This window comes from Sapajus apella, unplaced genomic scaffold (genome assembly GCF_009761245.1).
Source record: "Sapajus apella isolate SASKATOON/1434 unplaced genomic scaffold, GSC_monkey_1.0 scaffold23, whole genome shotgun sequence".
Lineage (NCBI taxonomy): Eukaryota > Metazoa > Chordata > Mammalia > Primates > Cebidae > Sapajus > Sapajus apella.
In genome coordinates, this window is record NW_022436963.1 from 20675133 (window position 1) to 20697600 (window position 22468).

The following is a 22468-nucleotide window of genomic DNA, read 5'->3' on the forward strand; positions in this document are numbered from 1 at the left end:
GACTGGACTCTGGTCCAGGGTAAGAGCTGGGCACTGTCCAACCAAGACCACAAAAAATGGGGAACTCCACTAATGGAGACGGGGCAGGGTGGAAGTGGGAAAGCCCAAAACTGCAACTGGGGCAGTGCTTGGTGATTATATACCAGAAGAAAAAGTGAGCATAAGAGCTGAAGGAAAACAAGCTGTTATAGTCGTAAGAAAAATAAAACAAAAGTTCTTGCTACTCATGCCCCTAAGTTAAACATTTATCTTCCTGGCTCTTGGCCATGATGGAGCTCACGGTCTTTTTCAAACTCCCCTTTCTCAGAGCACACAGGGTGGGCAGACATTGGGCTTTTGGACAGGGGGAGGAGGTGGCTGGCTCTCTGTGCTGAAAATACCCACTTTGGCTCCTCCCTCTGGACGCAGATCCCAAGGTGGTAGATGTCTTGATGGTACCTGAGAAGGATGGAACCATTCTTGAAAAGTACCGCAGGAAACAGGCTAAAGTGGAGGGCTGGGAAGGCCTGGCATTGTCAGAAGTTCATAATCAACACATGCAGATCGACTTTATGTAGGCGTTGAGGGTTCACAAAGGTCCAGGCTAAGCCCTCAAAAGTCTTCTTGCTGTTATTTGCACATCCCTAGTAGATCCTTTATAAATGGTAGCCTGAAGCCTGCCACTGTACATGTTGTCTTTAATCCTTTTTTCCTTTTGAGACAAGGTCTCATTCTTTCACTCAGGCTAGAGTGCAGTGGCATAATCATGGCTCACTGCAGCCTCAAAATCCCCGAGCTCTGGTAATCCTCCCACTTCAGTCTCCTGAGTAGCTGGGACTACAGATATGTGCCACCACACCTGGCTAAGTTTTGTATTTTTTCTTTTTTTGTAGAAATGGGGTTTTGCCATGTTGCCCAGGATGGTGTCAAACTTCTGGACTCAGGCGATCTGCCTGCCTTGGCTTCTCAAAGTGCTGGAATTACAGGTGCAAGCCACCCTGCCCGGCCTGTCTCTAATTCTTAAAACCACCATAGCGGGTGCTTTTGGCACCCCTCCCACTCCCTTGTCCTTACCATTTTAGAGCACAGTGTCTTGCTTCCAACTGCCAGCACCTGAATTTCTCTGCTGAGGACTTTCTTGTGCTGCTAGAGTCCTACTTTGCCAAGCTCAGGATACAACATATGCACCTATGAATTATTATAACACTTCACCTCCCAGAAGTAGCCCTCAGTTAACTACTCTCAGGAATTGGTATATAAATACCCCAGCTCCCTCAGATTTTCCCTCAGATGGGAAAATTTGTGGGCATATGCACTCTGCTGGTTCCCAGAACCTCCCCAGTGGGCTCAAGCCCACTGTGGTAGTTGAATAACACGCTTTTTCAGGGGCTGCCTTCCCTTCCCTGCCTCATTTCCTGACTGCCCAATTGATGTTTCCCGGGCTTCCTAAATAAACTACTTGTGGTCTATCTCAGGATCTGCTTCCGGGCGAGCTTAAATAAGACACCACTGTGAAGTAAGTTACGATCCCTTCAGGGGTAACAGGCTGGTAAAAGGGTGCACTGGATCTGGAGTTACAATGACCCAGATTTGAATTATGGCCTTGTCACCTACCAACTGCATGCAGCTGAGAAAATTGTTAGGCTCTGGTGCCTCCATTTTCTGGTCTGTTAAAGGAGGCCAATTATACCCATCTTGCAGGACAGGACAGCTTTAAATAAAATGATTCCTCTGATGCCCCCAGCACTGTCCCTAGAACCTAACAGACACCCAATAAGAGTTAGCTTTCTTCCCTCCTGTCTCCAATTTACAATTAAGGAAACTGAAACTCAGGAAGATTTCCTGACTTGCACAAGGTTAAAAAGGTGATTAAGTGACAGATCTTGGATTCAAACACAAATATCTTTCTGGTTCCAAATCTACTTATAACTTTTCCACTGTGCCTTCCATATCCATTTCAGGGCCTAAATTTCCTGACTTGATATAAGAAATCATTTTAAACTTCAAATTCCCAAATCTTCCTTTCCCATTGTCCTCTGCAGATACCACATCTGCCTTCTGATCCTCAGATATCTCCGAATTCTGGTGTCATTCACACCCTTTGCTATTTATGCCCTCCATCCTGGGGCATGGCTCTCTCTCCCCACCCCCCTCATTCAGCTGTGACACACACTTTTAATTTGGGGAAAAAGATTTTCACAAGTTCATCTCTGGGTAAAAAACATCACTAAAAGTAGATGAAAATGTAGGAAAAAAGGGATTACAGGAAACTCAGGGACAAATGAATGTACATTTGAACATTTTACTCTTAGACACAGGTGAGGAGTCCTTTCCTGGTTCCCCTTTGAAGGGAGCGTGCAGAGCCCTTCCAGGGTAGAGCACAAACCTGCCAACACCTGCTGCCTCTTGGTGAGTGAGTGGAGGTCCTGAAAAGGAAGAAATACCCAATGTTTGCAAATTAACTCCCTCAACAAATAGTGCTGTGTTACCCAATAGTCCAGCCAAAAGCAAAGCAGAGGCAAAGACAAAAAGGAAAACCAAAGTCACTCTGTTCAACTCTCTCAGAGTTTTGTAATCAGAAATCTAGAAAAAAAACTATTTTTATTTCCACCTTTACATTTGGGCTATTTTTAAAAATACAATACTATTTTGAAATATGTTTATGTTGCAGGAGCATAATCTTTCAGGGGTTGAACTTTGAAAGGTCCTATGTGTGACCTTACCTACAGTACAGTGACCAACCTGTCCTGGGTTTAGTGCTAAAAGTCCCTTGTCCCAGAAAATTTCTTTGTCCTGGGCAAACTGAAATGATTGGTCACCCAATTAAAACACAAATTTGATTCTCAAGTCTTATCCTTTAAAATGTAAATCTCCTTAGGTAGGTCAAAATAATTCACCCGTGGTAATTTAGGGTTCTGCTAGCTTCTCACAAAATACCTCACAAGAATGGTCCCCACTTTAAGAATCCATGAGGATCTCCTAATAAAGGAATCATAAATACAGACACTGATAGAAGGAAGATTTCAAAGATCAGATGCTTGCGGTTGTGTGGCATTCCTTCTGAGGCCTCTGTTCTGTTCCATTGGCCTATATCTCTGTTTTGGTACCAGTACCATGCTGTTTTGATTATAGTAGCTTGTAATATAGTTTGAAGTCAGGTAGTGTGATGCCTCCAGCGTTTTTGTTTTTTTTTTTCTTTTTCTTTTTTTTTCCTTAGGATTATCTTGGCTATGCGGGAATTCTTTTGGTTCCATATGAAGTTCAAGGTGATTTTTTTCCAGTTCTGTGAAGGAAGACATTGTAGCTTGATGGGGATAGCATTAAATCTATAAATTACTTTGGGCAGCATGGCCATTTTCATGATATTGATTTTCCTACCCATGAGCATGGTATGTTTTTCCATCTGTTTGTGTCCTCTCTTATTTCCTTGAGCAGTGGCTTGTAGTTCTCCTTGAAGGGATCCTTCACATCCCTTGTTAGTTGTATTCCTAGGTATTTTATTCTCTTTGTAGCAATTGAGAATGAAGTTCACTCATAATTTGGCTCTCCGTTTGTCTATTATTGGTGTATAGGAATGCTTGCGATTTTTGCATGCTGATTTTATATCCTGAGACTTTGCTGAAGTTGCCTATCAGCTTAAGGAGATTTAGGGCTGAGACAATATGGTTTTCTAAATATACAATCATGTCATCTGCAAAAAGGGACAATTTGACGTCCTCTCTTCCTATTTGAATATGCTTTATTTCATTCTCTTGCCTGATGGCCCTAGCCAGAACTTCCAATACTATGTTGAATAGGAGTGGTGAGAGAGGGCATCCTTGTCTTGTGCCAGTTTTCAAAGGGGATGCTTCCAGCTTTTGCCCATTAAGTGTGATATTGGCTGTGGGTTTGTCATAAATAGCTTTTATTATTTTGAGATACGATCTATCGATACCTAGTTTATTGAGAGTTTTTGGCATAAAGCACTGTTTAATTTTGTCAAAGGCCTTCTCTGCATCTATTGAGATAACCATGTGGTTTTTGTCTTTGGTTCTGTTTATGTGGTGGATTACGCTTACTTATTTGCATATGTTGAACCAGCCTTGCATCCCTGGGATGAAGCCAACTTGATTGTGATGGATAAGCTTTTTGATGTGCTGCTGGATTCGGTTTGCCAGTATTTTACTGAAGATTTTTGCATCAATGTTCATCATGGATAGTGGCCTGAAATTTTCTATTTTAGTTGTATCTCTGCCAGGTTTTGGTATCAGGATGATGTTGGTTTCATAAAATGAGTTAGGGAAGATTCCCTCTTTTTGTATTGTTTGGAATAGTTTCAGAAGGAATGGCACCAGCTCCTCTTTGTATGTCTGGTAGAATTTGGCTGTGAACCCATCTGGTTCTGAACTTTTTTTGGTTGGTAGGCTATTAATTGCTGCCTCAACTTTAGACATTGTTATTGGTCTATTCAGGAATTCAACTTCTTCCTGGTATAGTCTTGGGATGGTGTAAGTGTCCAGATATTAACCATCTGATCTTTGACAAGCCTGACTAAAACAAGCAACGGGGAAAGGATTCCCTATTTAATAAATAGTGTTGGGAAAAATGGCTAGCCATATACAGAAAGCTGAAACTGGATCCCTTCCTTACACCTTATACAAAAATTAACTCTAAACGGATTAAAGATTTAAACATGAGGTCTAACACCATAAAAACTCTAGAAGAAAACCTAAGCAATATCAACCAGGACATAGGCCTGGGCAAGGACTTCATGACTAAAACACCAAAAGCAATGGCAAAAAAAGCAAAAATAGACAAGTGGGATCTAATTAAACTTAAGAGCTTCTGCACAGCAAAAGAAATTATTGGTAGAGTGAACCAACAACCAACAGAATGGGAAAAAATTTTTGCAGTCTACCCATGAGACAAAGGGCTAATATCCAGAATCCACAAAGAACTAAAACATATATACAAGAAAAAAACAACTCCATCAAAAATTGGGCAAAGGATATGAACAGATACTTTTCAAGACATTTATGAGGCCAAGAAACACATAAAAAAATGCTTATCATCACTGGTCATTAGAGAAATGCAAATCGAAACCACACTGAGAGATCATCTCATGCCAGTTAGAACGGCGATCATTAAAAAATCAGGAGACAACAGATGCTGGAGAGGATGTGGAGAAATATGAATGCTTTTACACTGTTGGTGGGAGTGTAAATTAATTCAACCATTGTGGAAGACAGTGTGGTAATTCCCTAAGGATCTAGAAATACCATTTGACCCAGCAATCCCATTACTGGATATATACCCAAAGGGTTATAAATCATTCTATTATAAAGACCCATGTACACATATGTTTATTGCAGAACTATTCACAATAGCAAAGATGTGGGAACAACCCAAATGCCTATCAATCATAGACTGGATAAAGAAAATGTGGCATATATACACCATGGAATACTCTGCAGCCATAAAAAGGGTCAGTTCATGAGCTTTGCAGGGACATGGATGAAACTGGAAACCATCATTCTCAGCAAACTGACCCAAGAACAGAAAAGCAAACACTGGATGTTCTCACTCATAAGTGGGTGTTGAACAGTGAGAACACATGGACACAGGGAGGAGAACATCACATACTGGGTCCTGGGGGGTGAGGGGCTAGGGGAGGAATAGCAGGGGTGGGGGGATTGGGGATGGAGAGCATTTGGAGAAATACCTAATGTAGATGATGGGGCGATGGATGCAGCAAACCACTACCAGTCACATGTATATCTATGTAACAAACCTGCATGATCTGCACATGTACCCCAGAACTTAAAGTATAATAAATAAATAAATGAGAAGCAGGATTTTGATAAATGAAGAAAACAATTTGCATAAAATCTTCCAGTCTACTTTTCACTTATACAAGGAAATAGACTCTCATTCTTCCAGAAACTTGCAGGCCATTTAGTCCATTACCTTCCTTCCTTGATACATATGGGATGGACAAATAACTGTTTACCCAAGAAAAACTGCTCAAGTGTGATATTAAAAAAAGGGCAATTCTCATGAGGACTCGATTCTCATTGGGACCTCATAGTCCAATGGTAAAGACTATGATTTTCCCTGCCCTGCCCTACCCTGCCCTGCCTTCCCATCCCTGCTCTTGCCCTCCCTTCCCTTCCCTCCCCCCAATTCCCTCCCCCCAATTCCCTCCCGTCCCCTCCTTCCTCTCTCTTTTTTCTCTCTCTTTTCTTTCCTGCTCCTTTCTCTCTCTCACTTACTTTTTTTTTTTTTTCATTTTTTGAGACTCGGTCTCATTTTGTCACCCAGGCTGGAGTGTGGTGGGGCAATCCTGGCTTACTGCAGCCTTGACTTTGCAGGCTTTTGTGATCTTCCCACCTCAGCCTCCTGAGTAACTGGGACTAAAGGCACCTGCCATCGTGCCTGGTTAATTTTTTATATTTTTAGTAGAGATGGGGTTTTGTCATGTTGCCCAGACTGCATTAAATTCTTGGGTTCAAGTGATCCACCTGCTTTGGCTTACCAAAGTGCTGGGATTGGAGGCATGAGCCATCACACCTGGCCTGGATTCTTAGTCTGGATTCCTCCAGAAGTCAAACTCGGAGAAGGATTCAAGTGTAAGGTATTTATCTGAGAGATCATCCCAGGAAACAGTAGGACAGTGTGCGAGACAAGAAAGATAAGGCCACCAAAAAAAAGAAAAAAGAAGAAAGGACTAGCCTATTAAGTCACCTACCACTGTGAGTGATTGGAGCTTAACCCCATGAGGAAACTCTGGGGAAAGGTATATAACATACACTTTGGTTTTACTAGAAGAGCAAGGGAGCTGGGGTATCCTTAGGCCAAACCTTGTTCATCATTGGAAGGAGTAAATGTTAATTCCCCTGCATTTCCAGCCTACCATTTCCAGAGTCAGAGAAAATCTTCAGACAAAGCAACGCAGGTGCTGGCAGCAGGAAGTGAAGCTGGCATGCATAACCATGGCCAGGGCAAAGATGTGGTGTTGGCCACTAGCAACACCAGCAGCATCTGCTACAGCAATGAACGCAGAACCCATGAGCCACCATAGCTCAGTGCTAGTCAGTTGCTGCCATGTGGGAACACAGCCAGTGTTGCTAGAGCTTCTGAATTTTTAAAAGAAACCAGGGATCCAGATTGTTTTGTGGAATTCCCTGATTCATAATTGCTGTATATTGATTTAAATATTTTAAAAACAGTCTAGGGAATAACCAAGCATGTCTATAGGCAGAATGTAGCCTGTGGGCAATCAGTTTGCATCCACTACTCTAGTTTAACCTCCTTATTTTATAGATAAGGAGACCAAGGCCCTAGAGGATGTGACTTGACTCAGGGAATGCTGCAAATTAACACTTGTCTGGGATTCTGCAACCAGTTCCCTTAACTCCCAGGCCGGGTCTCTCCCTAACCCAATGTGTTGCCCACCCTCTCTTCTCCACACCCATCCTCAAAGGGCAGGAGCCTTATCCCTGCTCTCCATGGCACTCACAGCAAAAAAAGTTTCCCTTCCTTCCATTAAAGAACTAAATATTTGTCTCACTATAAATGGATTCCTTACTATTCTTAATTTCACAGAAGTTACATAGTGCTTATTTTGTCCTGGGCACCCTTCTATGTGCTTTACAAATAATTACTTTCATTCTCAAAGTGACCCTATGAAGTAAGGATTATTATTTTCCCAGTCTTAAAGATGGACAACTGAAGTGCAGAGAGGTTAAGATACTTGCCTGAATTGAAGTAGTGGTGGAATTAGGAGACAAATTTTGGTAGCTGTCTCCAGAGCCACTGATTGACAACTACTACTCAACACTGCCTCTCAACTACCTACCTATTTAGACTTTTAGAATACCCTAATTGGTTCTTTTTTCCATGATAACAGGAATGGGCAAAATAGGGGCTCACAAGCCAATATCTACCCACTGCTTGCTTTTGTAATAAAAAGTATACCAGAATACAGTCACACACATTAATTTATGTATTGCCTGTAGCTGTTCTTGCCCTAAAAGAGTTGAGTAGATGCAATATAGGCCATAGGGCCCACAAAACCTATTTTATTTAGTGCTATAGCTTGGATAAGTGTTGTTTGTCTCCACCAAATCTTAAGTTGAAATTTAATCCCCAATGTTGGAGGTGGGTCCTAATGGGTAGTGTTTGTGTCACTGGGATGGATCCCTCACGAATAGATTAATGCCTTCACTCAAAGGTGAATGAGTTCTCACTCTACTAGTTTTCACAACAGCTAGCTGTTAAAAATAGTTTGGCACGCCCCAACCCTCACCTCTTCCCTCTTCTCTCATCATGTTATCTCTGCACACACCAGCTCCCGTTTCCTTCCACCACGAGTGGAAGCAGCCTGTGGCCCTGACCAGATGCAGATGGCCAATCTTGGGCTTTACAGCCATCAGAATCATGGGTCAAATAAAACTTCTTTTTTAAAAAAAATAAATAAATTACCCAGCCTCAGGTATACCTTTATAGCAACACAAAACGAACTAAGACATTTAGTATCTGGCCCTCCACAGGAAAGATCCGCCAACTCTTGCATTACAGAATTGTCAAGATTTCCTCTGACTGCAAGTTACTTGATTATGCTGCTTAGTCATAATACAGAAAATGGGACCTAATCAAACTCCACAGCTTCTGCACAGCAAAAGAAACAATCATTAGAGTGAATCGGCAACCAACAGATTGGGAAAAAATTTTTGCAGTTTACCCATCTGACAAAGGACTGATATCCAAAATTTACAAAGAACTAAAACAGATTTACAAGAAAAAAACTAACAAGCCCATTCAAAAGTGGGCAAAGGATATGAACAGACACTTTACAAAAGAAGACATACGTGAGGCCAACAAACATATGAAAAAATGCTCATCATCACTGGTCATCAGAGAAATGCAAATCAAAACTACATTGAGATACCATCTCACGCCAGTTAGAATGGCGATCATTAAAAAATCTGGAGACAACAGATGCTGGAAAGGATGTGGAGAAATAGGAACACTTTTACACTGTTGGTGGGAGTGTAAATTAGTTCAACCATTGTGGAAGACAGTGTGGAGATTCCTCAAGGACATAGAAATAGAAATTCCATTTGACCCAGCAATCTCATTACTGGGTATATATCCAAAGGATTACAAATCGTTCTACTATAAGGACACGTGCACACGAATGTTCATTGCAGCACTGTTTACAATAGCAAAGACCTGGAACCAACCCAAATGCCCATCGACGATAGACTGGATAGGGAAAATGTGGCACATATACACCATGGAATATTATGCAGCCATCAAAAACGATGAGTTAGGGTCCTTTGTAGGGACATGGATGAACCTGGAAACCATCATTCTCAGCAAACTGACAGAAGAGCAGAAGATCAAACACCGCATGTTCTCACTCATAGGCAGGTGTTGAACAATGAGAACACATGGACACAGGGAGGGGAGCATTACACACGGGTCAGTTGGGGGGAAATAGGGGAGGGAGGGTGGGGGGTGGGAAGCTGGGGAGAGATAGCAAGGGGAGAAATGCCAGATGTAGGTGATGGGGAGGAAGGCAGCAAATCACACTGCCACGTGTGTTCCTATGCAACAATTTTGCATGTTCTTCACATGTACCCCAAAACCTAAAATGCAATAAAATAAACAAATGGGAAAAAAAAATGTGTTTCACATTAAAACACTCAATAAATAAATAAATAAATAAAAGAAAATCCTATAATCTCCCCCAAAGCCTTAGCATACACAGTGATGAATTCACAGGTTAGACTTCTAGAAACTGCAACCATGCAGATGTCTGGGAAACCAGAAATCAGCAAAAATACCCTCAGAACTCCGCTTAAGGAAAAATATACCAAAAAGTTCTAGGAAATAGGCACAGACCTAATCCTGGGCCCTTACCTGGGCAAAGGCTTTTAAAACAACAGGACTGACAGAAACATTCAAAGAGAGGCAGAGAGGAGAAATAGAAGTCACTTTTACAATAACCAGCAATAGGCATCTTGCAGTTAGAGAGACATGGGTTCAAATCTCAACTCTACCACTTACTACTTATCTCTTAAACTTCAATTTTTACCTGTAAAGTAGGGGGAATAATAATAATCATTTCTTGGAGGGGTGGACAGTTTAGCCAAAATTATAATGTATATGAATTCTTAGCATCCTGCCTGGGATTTGCTAACTATTCAGAGGAGCTCTATTGCTAGTAATAATGATAACTATAAAAGAATACGGATCTGTGATTACTTATATAGAGGCTCTCAATCCCACACAATTCAGCTGTCAAATAATAACAGGATTATGGCACAGAAAAAAAAGCAATTTTTATCATGATAAGCCCAAGTCAAGAAAAGATGTAGCCACATTTATATGTACTAAAAAAAAAGCAAAGTAGCATGTGCCATGTTTTCATCAAAGAAAGTTTAAGTAAAAAATAATGTATGTACAAAGAGGTAAGCTCCAATCACCTGGAAAAATCACTTAAGTGAAACAAATTACTTATTCCTTGACAACACTATATAAATGAAACTGTACATGGGGTGGAAAAAATGTTTGCATCATAGGCTCCGCAAGAAGACAAAGTTACATTTCTCATCATTTAGTGAAAGCATCTATTGAATCGCATGAACCCTTGCTGACAAACTGCCAATTTTTAAATACCCTTCATCAGTATCATTTTCGTAGCTTTTCTCTGAGATCTAGAAAAGACCCAATGATCGGTTTCCAGTATGCTTTTCCAAGTGTAACCAAGCTCAGTGCTAGAAAGTACAATGAGAACCACTCATGATCTGAACTGTTTAAAGCAGCTGAATCATTGCAAAAACAATTTCTTCTTAACGTGTTTGAATCAAACTTTTGAACTCTATTAAACTGGATGCCCCATTCTTTCAGGCAGTCAAAGATCAACTATACAAGGAACCTGGAGGTATATAAAACAGTACACTACTTTTTTCCTCTCTTAAAAATACAAATTGAATCAATTTAACACAGTTGGAGCAAATGATCATGGTATGGCCTCAATTTAAGTCTTACAGCCCCATTGGGATAGGGTTCCGTGGTCCCAATCAAGGGACACATGTTTTTCATTAGTGTGTCAGGATTCTGCTTTTCAGTTTGAGCATTTAAATGGATGCAATTAGTTCACTTGTGAGGGCCCCCAAAACCCTTATCTTTTCTGATTTATTGAAGAAGCCACACTCTCTCAGTGTTTTGAGATTTGTCTAAATACTAAAATGTTATTTGATATGACAAGTTACAACAAATACCACTTTTACTACATGGCACATAATTATGCTGAAACTTTCCAGTGATATACTATTGCTTAGGAAGCCTTTTAAGTGCATCTATCTGAGATTTAAAAAAATTAAAGTGAAACCAGTACAGCCGACACAGATAAAATGCAGCACACACACTTCTGTTTGTTCATAGCATAAAGGTTTAGAGGTGGAAGGATCTCAAGTGTCAACACCCATTTGACAAATCCAGAGAGCTAATGAGCATGTTTCTGGTCAGTCTGCTGCCAAGGTGGGATCAGAACCTGGCCTTCCTGGTTCTTGATCCAGTGCCAATTCCAGCTCCCCTCTCTCCCCAGCCCCTCCTCTATCTGGCAAAACTGGACTTGAGTATTAAACTTGGATGAAGCAGTGCCAAAGCTGGCCATGCAAGCTTTGTGCCTGTCCTGCATTCTGGTCACATATAAGCCTTCTGCTCTTTTGCAAAGACTGAATTGATGGGATGGGCTCAGTCAGGTGCAGCAAGGAAAGCCCAACAACAATCCTCAGCCATATCCATTGTCGGGTCCCCCATGGATGCTGTCTGCTGTTATAAGCACCAGCTGGAAGATGAATGCTGGTATTTCCAGAAAGACCTTTTGAATCACGAGGGGCTCTGACGAGCCCATGCTGTGGCAAGAGCATAATTATTTCCAATAACTGTCTGTCTAGGCTACTTAGTGATTTCCAAAGCCAAGCTCCTCCTCACTGCAACAACACCTTCAGTGTTTATTTGGGGGGCAGTTTTGCACTTATTTCTTATGGAAGATCACCATGCCGAAAATTTCATTCTATTAATAGTTTGGTCGGCAAGGCAGAAAGAAATAATAACTTTATAAATAATGATTAAGGACAAGCTATTTGATAACTTTGGATGCTTGTTCAGGATCTCTTGTAGGGGGCAAGAGTCTCATTTGGAACAAGACGAACCATTAGAATCTCCTGTGAGGCACACTCTTGGGAGAGAAAGGCAAGATTTTATGCTGTGACTGTTAGGGACAACAGAAAGCAGGGATTCTTGCAGTATGGTGACAAAGGGCACAAAGTCCATTCTGAGGGAATTGCCTTACATATCCTCTGCAGCACTCAATACATGCCCAAGAATCTTCTAGGTTCCTGGATCCTTAGTTACACAAAGTGTGGTCCAGAGACCAGCACCATTGGCATCACCTGGAGCTTGTTAGAAATGCAGTCTCAGGCCCCGGCCCAGATCTCCTGAATCAGAATCTGATCCCCAAGTGATTCATGTGCACCAAGTTCAGGAAACACCTCTCTAGTCCAGTATTTCCCAGACTTCAGTCATTCACATCTTCACTTCATAGATTTTGCCATTTTTCAATACTATCTACACTATGTTTTACCTAATACATATTTTTACACTGACACTACTTCTTTCTCAGACACATTCTAAGCAATACAATTCAGTCTGAATAGTTTGTTCAGCAAGGCAGAAAGGAATATAATCCCTTACAAAACATAAAGGTCTAGGTGAATTATTTTCTGGTACACATTAAAAATAAATAGCCAATAAGGTAAAATGTTTCTCTATCACCTAAAATTAACTCATGTACCACCAGGGATATACTTACCCACTTCAGTAAACAGTTCTAGACTTTTTGTAGCTGGATTAGAAGACATTTAAGTCCAGCGCTCCTGAACTGTGTCTGTGCCCACTTAGTATGGCTACCCTATGGGGTGAATGCATTTGTCTTCAAGACAGAGATGATCGTGGGAGGCTGAAAGCCTAGGTTCTCACCCTGCACCATCCCTTAATGACTTGCCAACAACTCACGCCCTCTCTTTGGGGATCATTTTTATGTGTTCGCTTATCTCAAGGCTCCCTTCCAAGTCAAAAAAAAAATGACATTATAATTATGAGAACAAAGTCTCTGTTGTTAGAGTGACCTGGAGTTGAAATAAAAGCTCCATTACTTTTTAATTTCATTGAATCTCTGTTTTCCTCATCTGTAAAATGGACAATAAGTGGACATAACACCCATCTCAGAGGATTTGTAAGAAGAAAGAAAACAACTGAAAAATGCCTAGCTTAAAATGTGGCACATAGTTTGTGTTCAACAAATAATATGAATTATTATGTTTTCTTAGCCTTTACAAAGCACAAATAATAAATTTTTTAGTATTTACTCCACAGCAGGCACTACATGAAATACTTCTTTATATTTTATCATCTAATCCTCAAAATAACTGATGAGGTAGGAATTCGTAAAATCTCCACTTTATAATAAAAGAAACAGAGGCAAAATAAAAGGTTAAGTCACTTGGTCCAAGCACACGTTTAGTAAGCAGCAAAGACAGATCTGAGTGTAGATCCTCTGAAGCTAGAACCAGTATTCACAACAATGACTTGTCCTGTCTTCTTATAAAACACTAGTCAACATGCAGACTTTGCCAACTCAACCAACATGATATGATTTTGGCCAAGTGGCAACCTCACAACCAGTTTCCTTGGCTGTATAATGAGGGGCGTTAGGAGACCCCACTTCATAGGGTGTGGTGAGCCTTGAATGAGGCCACAACTTCATGGACATCACAGAGCAATTCCCAGCACAGGTGAGCACTTGTTAGCCATGTGCTGCTACTGTTTTCATTAGTTCTACTATTATTTGTTGAGCCTTTACATCTGCACAAGATTTGTGTGTGTGTGTGTGTGTGTGTGTGTGTGTGTGTGCGCGCGTGCATGGAAAAAGAAACGAAAGTCTTTACTGGTAAACAGCTTACGATGAAATAAATAGAGCAGCGGTTTGTTGAAGAATAAAAACTAGAGCAGAGGCTTGGTCTCTCTTCACCCCTGCCTCCTGCCCTAGGATTCAGCCCTCTGGCTAGACACTTTGGATGAGGAGACCTTAATGGGCAGTCCCGCCTTTCCCGGACCCTTGGGGTGTCTCTGTCTTCTTGGACAGGTGTGCGGGCACCACCTAGACCCACTGCCCTTAGTAAGAGAAGCAGCCTTGGCATTTGGCCCCTGCCCAGCCCCCTGGGCAGCTGCCCCTTTAGGGGCTTGGCCGTGGCCACCACCTTTTTGGTTGGGAAAGCAGCACCATTCTTGATCTTGCTGACTGTGTGTTCTGAACTCTTACTCCCAGCTTTTGTTTTCTGGTGGGCCTCAGCATCTCCTTGGCTGCTCCTGCTGCCTTTGGCCTTTGCCTTCCTGCTGAGCCCACTGGCACTGGAAGGGGCCTGTGTGGCCTTGTCTGGCTTGGGGGGTGCCTTCCTAGCCTTCTCCAGCTGTGTCCTGGTGTCCTTGGCTGTGCCACCTTGCTTGCAAGCAGGCCTTCTCTGTGGCTGCGCCTGGCTTGGGAGGAGACTTTTGCACCTCTGCTGGCCTCTTGGCTGCCTTCTTCACCTTGCCCGCATTGCGAGGGTCCTCCTTTGTCTCCCTTGCTTTCTTGGGGCCCTTCTCTTGGCCTCTCCCGCTCTCCTGGGGTCTGTCAGGGGGCTATCATCCTGGACTGGATTTTACTCTTGTGCTTGGGAACTAATTTGAAGTTGCCAGTGGCCTCCCTGGCTTTGGAGTTGAGGGGCTTGATGAGGAGGCTGTGGCACATGGCAGTGGCCAACACCTGCTTCAGCATGTACTTGAAGTGGAGGACGTCCACTATTGAGTACTTGTGCAGGATGTAGAGCTTGATGGCCTCCATCAACTTGCCCCAGTGCTGCTCCCCTACCTGTAGCACCTCTAGCACTAGAGGGAAGCGTGGGGAGGTGCCCACCAGGAAGCTGCTCCGGCTAGGGCCTGGATTTCAAATTCAGGGGGCCTGGATGATCATGCTATGGAAGTCGAGGAAGGCGAGATGTCGCTGGTGACTCTCCCAGGAGGGGAGGCATCAGGAGTTTTATCCTTCAGTTATGGTAAGGACTTCCTCAGCTTTAATTTATTTTTTTATTTTTTTAATTTTTTGAGACAGAGTCTTGCTCTGTTGCCCAGGTTGGAGTGCAGTGACACTATCGTGGCTCACTGCAGCCTCAACCTCCTGGGCTCAAGTGATCCTTCCACCTCACCCTTTTGAGTAGCTGGGATTACAGAAGTGTGCCACCACACCCAGCTAATTTTTTAAATTTTAAGTAGGGATGAGGTCTTGCTAGGTTGCCTAGGCTGGTCTTGAACTCCTGGGTTCAAGCAATCCTCCTACCCCAGCCTCCCAAAGTGCTGGGATTATAGGCATGAGCCACTGCACCCCACCAGGAATTCTTTATCAGATAATTTAATCTATTAAATAGATGCCTGGTCATGGCACCCTAAAATAGTAGCCTTTATACATGGGGTGACCATATAATTTATCATCCAAACTGGAGGCACAGACATTAACCAGGATTGACCCAGGCAAGCCAGCATGATCACTCTACTTCTGGGGCCTCTCTGCTGTGAGTGAACATTATCCTCACAGCTGTACATACTAGGGTCCCCTTTCCCACTGGATAACTGCATAAAGTGACAGAGGACAATTATAAGCAGCACATCTCTAAGGACAAAGTAACACAGACCCAAATAAATACCCCAAAGCTGAAGAACTGCAGAATAGAGCATTCATTTGCCCTGGGCTTTAAGGAGGTGTATTCTTCAAATATTCTTTGCTCTAAGACACTACTTAAATAACTGCTTTCATTAGCACAGTAAATTGATTCAAATAAATGTCTTCCAAGATTTGCACATAAATGAAAACAGGATCATGATCACCCCTTGTAAGAGGTTTTGGAACTGCTGTGGGTTTTTAATCAATATGTCTGCCTTTATCTTCTTAGTGTCATTGGAAAATAAAGTAAATACTATCAATTTAACTTGTTCTGCATCTTGATCTCATAAATCCTGAAACTGACCATGTTAAAAGTAACAGCTAAGTTTTTCCTTGCATAGATAAAAAATCATATCGATAACCTATTTGCCTGAATACAATTCAGCTCATTTTCCATTATTCGGGGCATCAAAAAAGAAGAGCAATTAGCATATGTGCATTAGGGACTTGTGCTCCATGGTGAACATTTATTCCTTTCTTAGCTTTAATTTCCCCTTTTTTTCCGCACCTGTATTCATGTAGCAGTCCAGCTTTCTGATGTCCTCCATCTACATGGTCTAGGTAGGACTCCACCGCTGGGGCAAAACCTTCAACCTCTGCAGAAGCCACTTAGCACAGAGATTTCCTCCAGCTGTGCCCGCTGGGTGAATCAGAGCTCATTTTGAAGCTTTTTGTTCAACAACTGGGGAAGGGAATGCTTTTTGTTGCTGAACTTGAACTTGAAACTGTGTAAACCAGCAAGTGCTATACAGTCTTCTTGTCACCCAAGAAGGATCCCAATACACAGAAGAAAGAAGAGACAGGCAGGCCTGAGGAATGAAAATAAATCAGAGCCTGTCACTGTTTAGCCCTAAGCAAGATGCTCTTGAAGTCAGTCCTGTCCATATACCTTTTAGTAACATGAACCAATATGTAGGAAAAAAATATATATTGTATATATGCATATATATAATATCCTAATTCCATTTAAAATTGGGTTTGTAACTTATTATCAAAATAGCACTAACAGATACATGCATCCTGTGGCAGTGCCTTTCAAATTTTTCGACAGCTAAGAATTACATTTGATACTACAACCCAGAATGCGCACAAGAGTGACTCAAAATTTCATGAAATTGCACAACTCTTGTAACATATGATGATGCTGCCACTTGCTGTCTTGTTATACTTAAAAAAAATACTGGTAGTAACTCATGAAATGGATTTTATGACCTTCATATTGAAAAAACGCTGCCTTATGAGTTTAGGTTAAAAATTGATTTCACCAGGAAGAATGAGATAAGAAATGACATAATAATTTCAGTAAATCTGGTTATTGGGGAGAATAAGAGATTTGGCCCCTAAGTTACGTAGACAGTTTATCAAGCATCTAGCAACAGAAAATTGTCATCTTACCACTTCTCTCTGACTGCCCATAACAGACATTTGGCAGAAGAGAAAAAAAATCTTACTGACTTAGAAATAAATGAATTACCAAAAAAAACTTTCCTCTAAAACAAAATACCAACTACCTCTAAAAAGGGAGAGATATGTAAGTAAAGTAAGACCTGCTGATGAGCTGAGTGCATTATTTATTTGTAGGCTGATGATAGTCACTTCAGTGAGCCTCGGCAGTCCTGAACATGCAAAATAGTGCATTCATGATAAGATCAGATCTCTGGGGCTGATTTAAAGGGAGGGATAGAGAGAGAGATCACTTGCAGTATAAGTCTCAAACCTTCATTTACGTGTGTAAGATTAAGTATGAAGATTTCCTGCTAGAAAATTGCTGCAGGCTGGATAAGGCAGCGTATTTTTAACTGTTTTCCATGTACCCTATTTGTATTGTCAGTTAGCCAAAACTTTCTTTTTGTCTGCTCAAAGCATGCAGAGTCTTGATGAAATCTGTGGAATCAAAAGAACTAAGATTCTCAGGCTTGCTGAAATTAGAGGCCAGTGACAATAAACATTACTGGGAAAACTTCAGCTGATTTGACACTTGAGAGTGGCTGTGAAGGTAACTCCTCCTACACTTTCCTAGATTAGGCTCAAATGCAACCGTCTGCCTCTTTGAGAAGCCCATTCACTTTTCTGCCACTAAGATGGAAATGTATTAATTTTAAAACAGTGAAGTTTAATACAGGAAAACAGGATCATGATTCCCATGATCACTGGTGGGGGAAAGATCTTCTGAGAACTTTCCCATGGATAATGAAAATTAAGCCTCAAAATGTTGTAGGTAATTTCTTCATGTTCCATCACCATGTTGTTTAAATGCATTCCACCTGCATTTCTGAATTTAAGCAAATAAAAGCTTGATTAATATTACTTGCAGATGTCACAAAGAGGTGATTAAACCTATACCATTCAATAAGTCCTTGGAGTTGTCTACATTTTTCTCATCCTTTTAGGAAATGTAATCACTGTTCAAAAGGGGTGTGTGTGTGTGTCTTTTTATTACAACATTTTCAGATTACAAAAAGGAAGAATTGGCTGGGTGTGGTGGCTCACACCTGTAACCCCAGCATTTTGGCAGGCTGAGGCAGGTGGATCTTTTGAAGTCAGGAGTTCAAGACCAGCCTGACCAACATGGTGACACTCATCTCTACTAAAAATACAAAAATTAGCCAGGTGGCAGTGGTGCGTGCCTGTAATCCCAGCTACTCGGTAGGCTGAGGAAAGAGAATCACTTAAACCTGGGAGGCGTGGTTGCGGTGAGCCTAGATGGCGCCAATGCACTCCAGCCAGAGCGAGACTCGATCTCAAAAAAAAAAAAAAAAAAAAAAAAAAAAAATTAAGAACTGTAGAAATACCAATACATCCACCACCTATCTTGTGACACGTAATTTAGAGACAAAAATATATACAACTTGCTTACTGTGTGTCAGTCTCTCTTAAACATCATCTTGTATAAATTTATTAAAAATATATGGGCCGGGCGCGGTGGCTCACGCCAGTAATCTCAGCACTTTGGTAGGCCAAGGCGGGCAGATCATGAGGTCAGGTGATCGAAACCATCCTGGCTAACATGGTGAAATCCCGTCACTACTAAAAATACACATATATACATGGCAGGGCATGGTGGCTGGCGCCTGTAATCCCAGCTACTCAGGAAGCTGAGGCAGGAGACTCGCTAGAACCTGGGAGGCAGAGGTTGCAGTGAGCTGAGATCATGCCACTGAACTCCAGCCTGGGCAACGAGAGCCTCTCTCTCTCTATATATACATATATATAGTAGTTATTGTTGTTATTGTTAATATTTTCTTCATCCTTATTAACAACATCATTGCAGCACATCCCTTTCAGAGGCACTGTCTTGTTAAGAGCCTGGCATCTGAAATTACATCTTATATAAACCACAGATTGCTGGTGCGACTTACGGTAAGTTACTTAAGCTCTCTGTAGGGCTAGGTTTACCACTTCATGGATTATGGATGATGCCCCAAAAGTGCCTACCAGGATGCCGCCACACAGTCAGATCTCTTAACCACCATTCTTCACAGCATGTGTAGGTTAATTAAGGCGAAGCTGCTTTTCTTCCCCTCCAGACATTTGATTTGTAAACCCTGCAGATCCATTCCCTTTAGGACAGGAAACAGCACGTCGAGGATTGTGCTATAATCTTGTACACATCTTCTGACTTGGCCAGTAAGTTTCTGGGGTCGACACCACCTAATCTTGAAGGATCAACCAGCTTTCCGGAAAGACTGCTGCTGTCAGCACCCCAAGGTCTTTCTTCCCGAAAGGCCCAGTCTCTAGTCGCAGCCGTCTGGGCACCAGCAAACACACCAAATCAGTTCGCGAAGTTCAGAGGAGTTGGCTCTGGTATGTTTACAAGTCCTAGCAGATCGCAGGAATGTTCAGGATAATTATTACCCCACCCAGGAGCGCCCAGCCCAACCCTCTCACATCTGGAAGGAAGCGGCCACACAAAGGAGAGCGAAAGAGAGACCTCCTCCTGCGGCTGCTTTCTCAGGCCAGAGAAGGTTTAATACACGTCTCACCCCTTTTGTGAACAAGAGCAGGCACTGTTCAGTATGTTTAAAAGCACAGGACATCCAATGCAAGGGAAGAGTTTGTCCTCCATTCCAAACGAAATGGTACTTCTCAAAGTAGGAGCTAAAAATTATCTTTATTTTTTCCTCCCCAGATGAAGATGAAAAGTGAAAAATACTCCACAAAATAGAGAGCGATTCACAGGCACACTGCCTCACCAAGAGAGGAGCGGCTACGATCTGACACACCTATTTGAAAAGGGCAGCCAAACCAAACCCTTACTGTCTGACCTCTGCTAACTCCAGGGATTTCCCCCCACTCTTTTCGTTGCCTTTTCGAAGTATCTCTGGGGGCCGGATCTGGGATTCATCAGCTCTCCTCCCGACCTCCCACGAACGCGCTGCAACCAAAGCACTCGGTCCCCGGCGGCGCGTTTGCAAACCCCATCAACGCCAACGCCTCGAAACCGCCAAACTTCCTGTCTCCACACCACCAAAGCAACCAAAGAGCGGTGCCAAGTGCCCCAGGGACTCCAGCTAAGGCTGCAGCCAGACCCCGAGCCCCAGGGCGGGGTTTCCTGCTCGCCGGAGTACCGGGGACCCGCACCTCCGCTGGGGGTCTCCAAACGTGCGCTCTGCGCCCGGGGCGCACCAGGCGCGCCTGTGGCCGTGTCTTGCGGCCGCGCCCTAGCAGCGCGCTCGGGGAGCCCGGGGCGGTCGCCCACCTACCTGCTCCGCCGCCTCCTCCCTGCGGCGAGCCGGGGCCGTCGACCGCTACTTTATTGTCTCCGCCGCGCACCGCGCCGGACCTGGGGACCCGGCTCTGCGCCAGTCCTGCAAGTCCGCTCTGCGCTGTGCCTTCTACTGGGGCGGCTGCCTTCCTCTTCTTCCTCTTCCTCTCTGTCCAAGCTCCAGCTCTGCACGTGAGCCACGCAGCCCGACTCCCCGGCTCGCTGGGCAGCCAGCGCCTGCCGCATCCCCCAGCCCGGGGCTGCCGGTCGCCCCCGCCGCCGCCGCCGCTCGCCGCGCGTTCTCGCTTTGATCCACACTTACAGCTGTGCCCCGGGCCGCCTTTCTCGCTTCCTTCCGTCCTGCCTGCCTCCTCTTGCTGTCAGCCGGGGCTTTCGGCTCCCTCTCTCCCCAGCTGCCCCCGCCCGCCGCCTCTCCGGGGGCTGGGGCGGCCGCTGCCAATGAGGCTCGGCTGATGCGCTGTTCCGGCCCAGTCATTGTATCGGGAGGGGAGGAAGAGGAGGGGGAGCGGGAGGAAGGGAGGGGGCGCCCTTGGCCCCCGCCGCACGCGGCTGCGGGCTGGGCTAGCCTTCCCCGACAGAGAAAGGGCGCCGGTGCCAGGAGGCGCGAGCGGCTCCTGCCAGGAGTAGGGGAAAGAGGGCATCACCCGCCGGCGCCTCTCCATCGCTCCCTCGGACTCCTACAATCGCTGGGCGGGACTTGATTCCGCCTCCCAGGCTGCAGGCATCCCAGGACCTGAGTGCCCTTAGAATAAAGGGAAGTAGGCACTGGCGACTGCGGGAGGTGCAGAATGCACCCAGCCACCCGAGAGGGGCTGGCGAAATGACTTCTGAGATCCCTTCAAATCTAATGCCTCTGCACTTGAAAGAAAAATAAAAAGGAAGGCGAGCCTATCCCACACCAGGCGTTTATCCTCCAGAGCATTTTGTTGTTGTTGTTTTATTATGAGTTCTTCTCATGAAACTCGGGAGGCTCAGAGAGGTTAGCTCAAAATAGCTGATGAGTGACACGGCAGAGATTCCAGCTTGATCTGGTGCTGAGTGTAACGTAGCAAAATGGGAGAGGAAGGAGAGGAAGGGAGGATTCTTCATGAACGACTTCTTGAGAGTTTTCATACTCTCTTCAAGTGAGTTGACAAGGAGAGTACCAGAGGTGCTCTGACAGGGCTGGGAGAAAATGTTTCCCAAACAGCCTTAAATGTATGTCCCGTGACAAGACCTCATTTCTCTACACACCATGAATTAATTTTTCTCTACACATTATGAATTATTTTATTTTAAAAAGCAAATCCATTTTTAAAAATAATTGTGTCACAACTGCACAATCACATAGCTTTGGATTTTATTGAAAGTTGAATTGATTTATCCAATGTCGATATTTTAAATACTCCACAGTTTCTGTGACCCTGGTTTGGCCTTTCTTCCTCCTCCTCCTCTGTCTTCCCCTCCTCCTCCTTCCCCTTCCTCTACCCCTCCTTCTTCTCCTTCTTCCCTTCTTTTTTGAAAGGTCACCAGTCTCGAAAAAGAATGGGGGCACGGGGAATCTTGATTTCACAGGCCCTGGCGTACCTGCTACCGACTTGCAGGAGCATGTGTAGCAAGTAAGATCCGAAGTGGTAAAGGCTCAAGGTGGCATGATGTGGAATATTGTATGTGTGCAGTATGAGGTTTAATTATATTTTCTTCAGGCATTGAATGGATTGTTTGCTTTTAATTAAATAGAATATATTGAATGAATAGCTAACATTTATTGAGTGGTAGTTACATGTCCCCCCCTCCCCCACCCGCCGCCCCGGGCCTGATCTAAATAAGCGCTTCACTTGGCATCACCTCATTGCGTTCTCCTGGGAGAATGGGAGTGGACTGAAAGCCCCCTGAGGCCAGGGTCTACGTTTGTCTTTTTCAGCATCAGGCACATAGCAGGGGCTATTCAGTGTCAGTTGAATGAAGGCACCCCT

At 43.6% G+C, this 22468-nt stretch overlaps 1 protein-coding gene and 1 pseudogene across 1 annotated transcript in view; both read right to left on the reverse strand.

Annotated features, from left to right (window-relative positions):
* FRMD4B (FERM domain containing 4B) overlaps positions 1-20959 on the reverse strand; it is a 364030-nt gene extending 343071 nt beyond the window's left edge. The window contains exon 1 of the mRNA XM_032290457.1: positions 20491-20959. The gene's annotated coding sequence lies outside the window, so the exon portion shown is untranslated. The remainder of the gene's footprint in view (positions 1-20490) is intronic.
* On the reverse strand, positions 12311-17212 carry LOC116559601 (annotated as a pseudogene).
* Positions 20960-22468: the final 1509 nt, after the last annotated feature.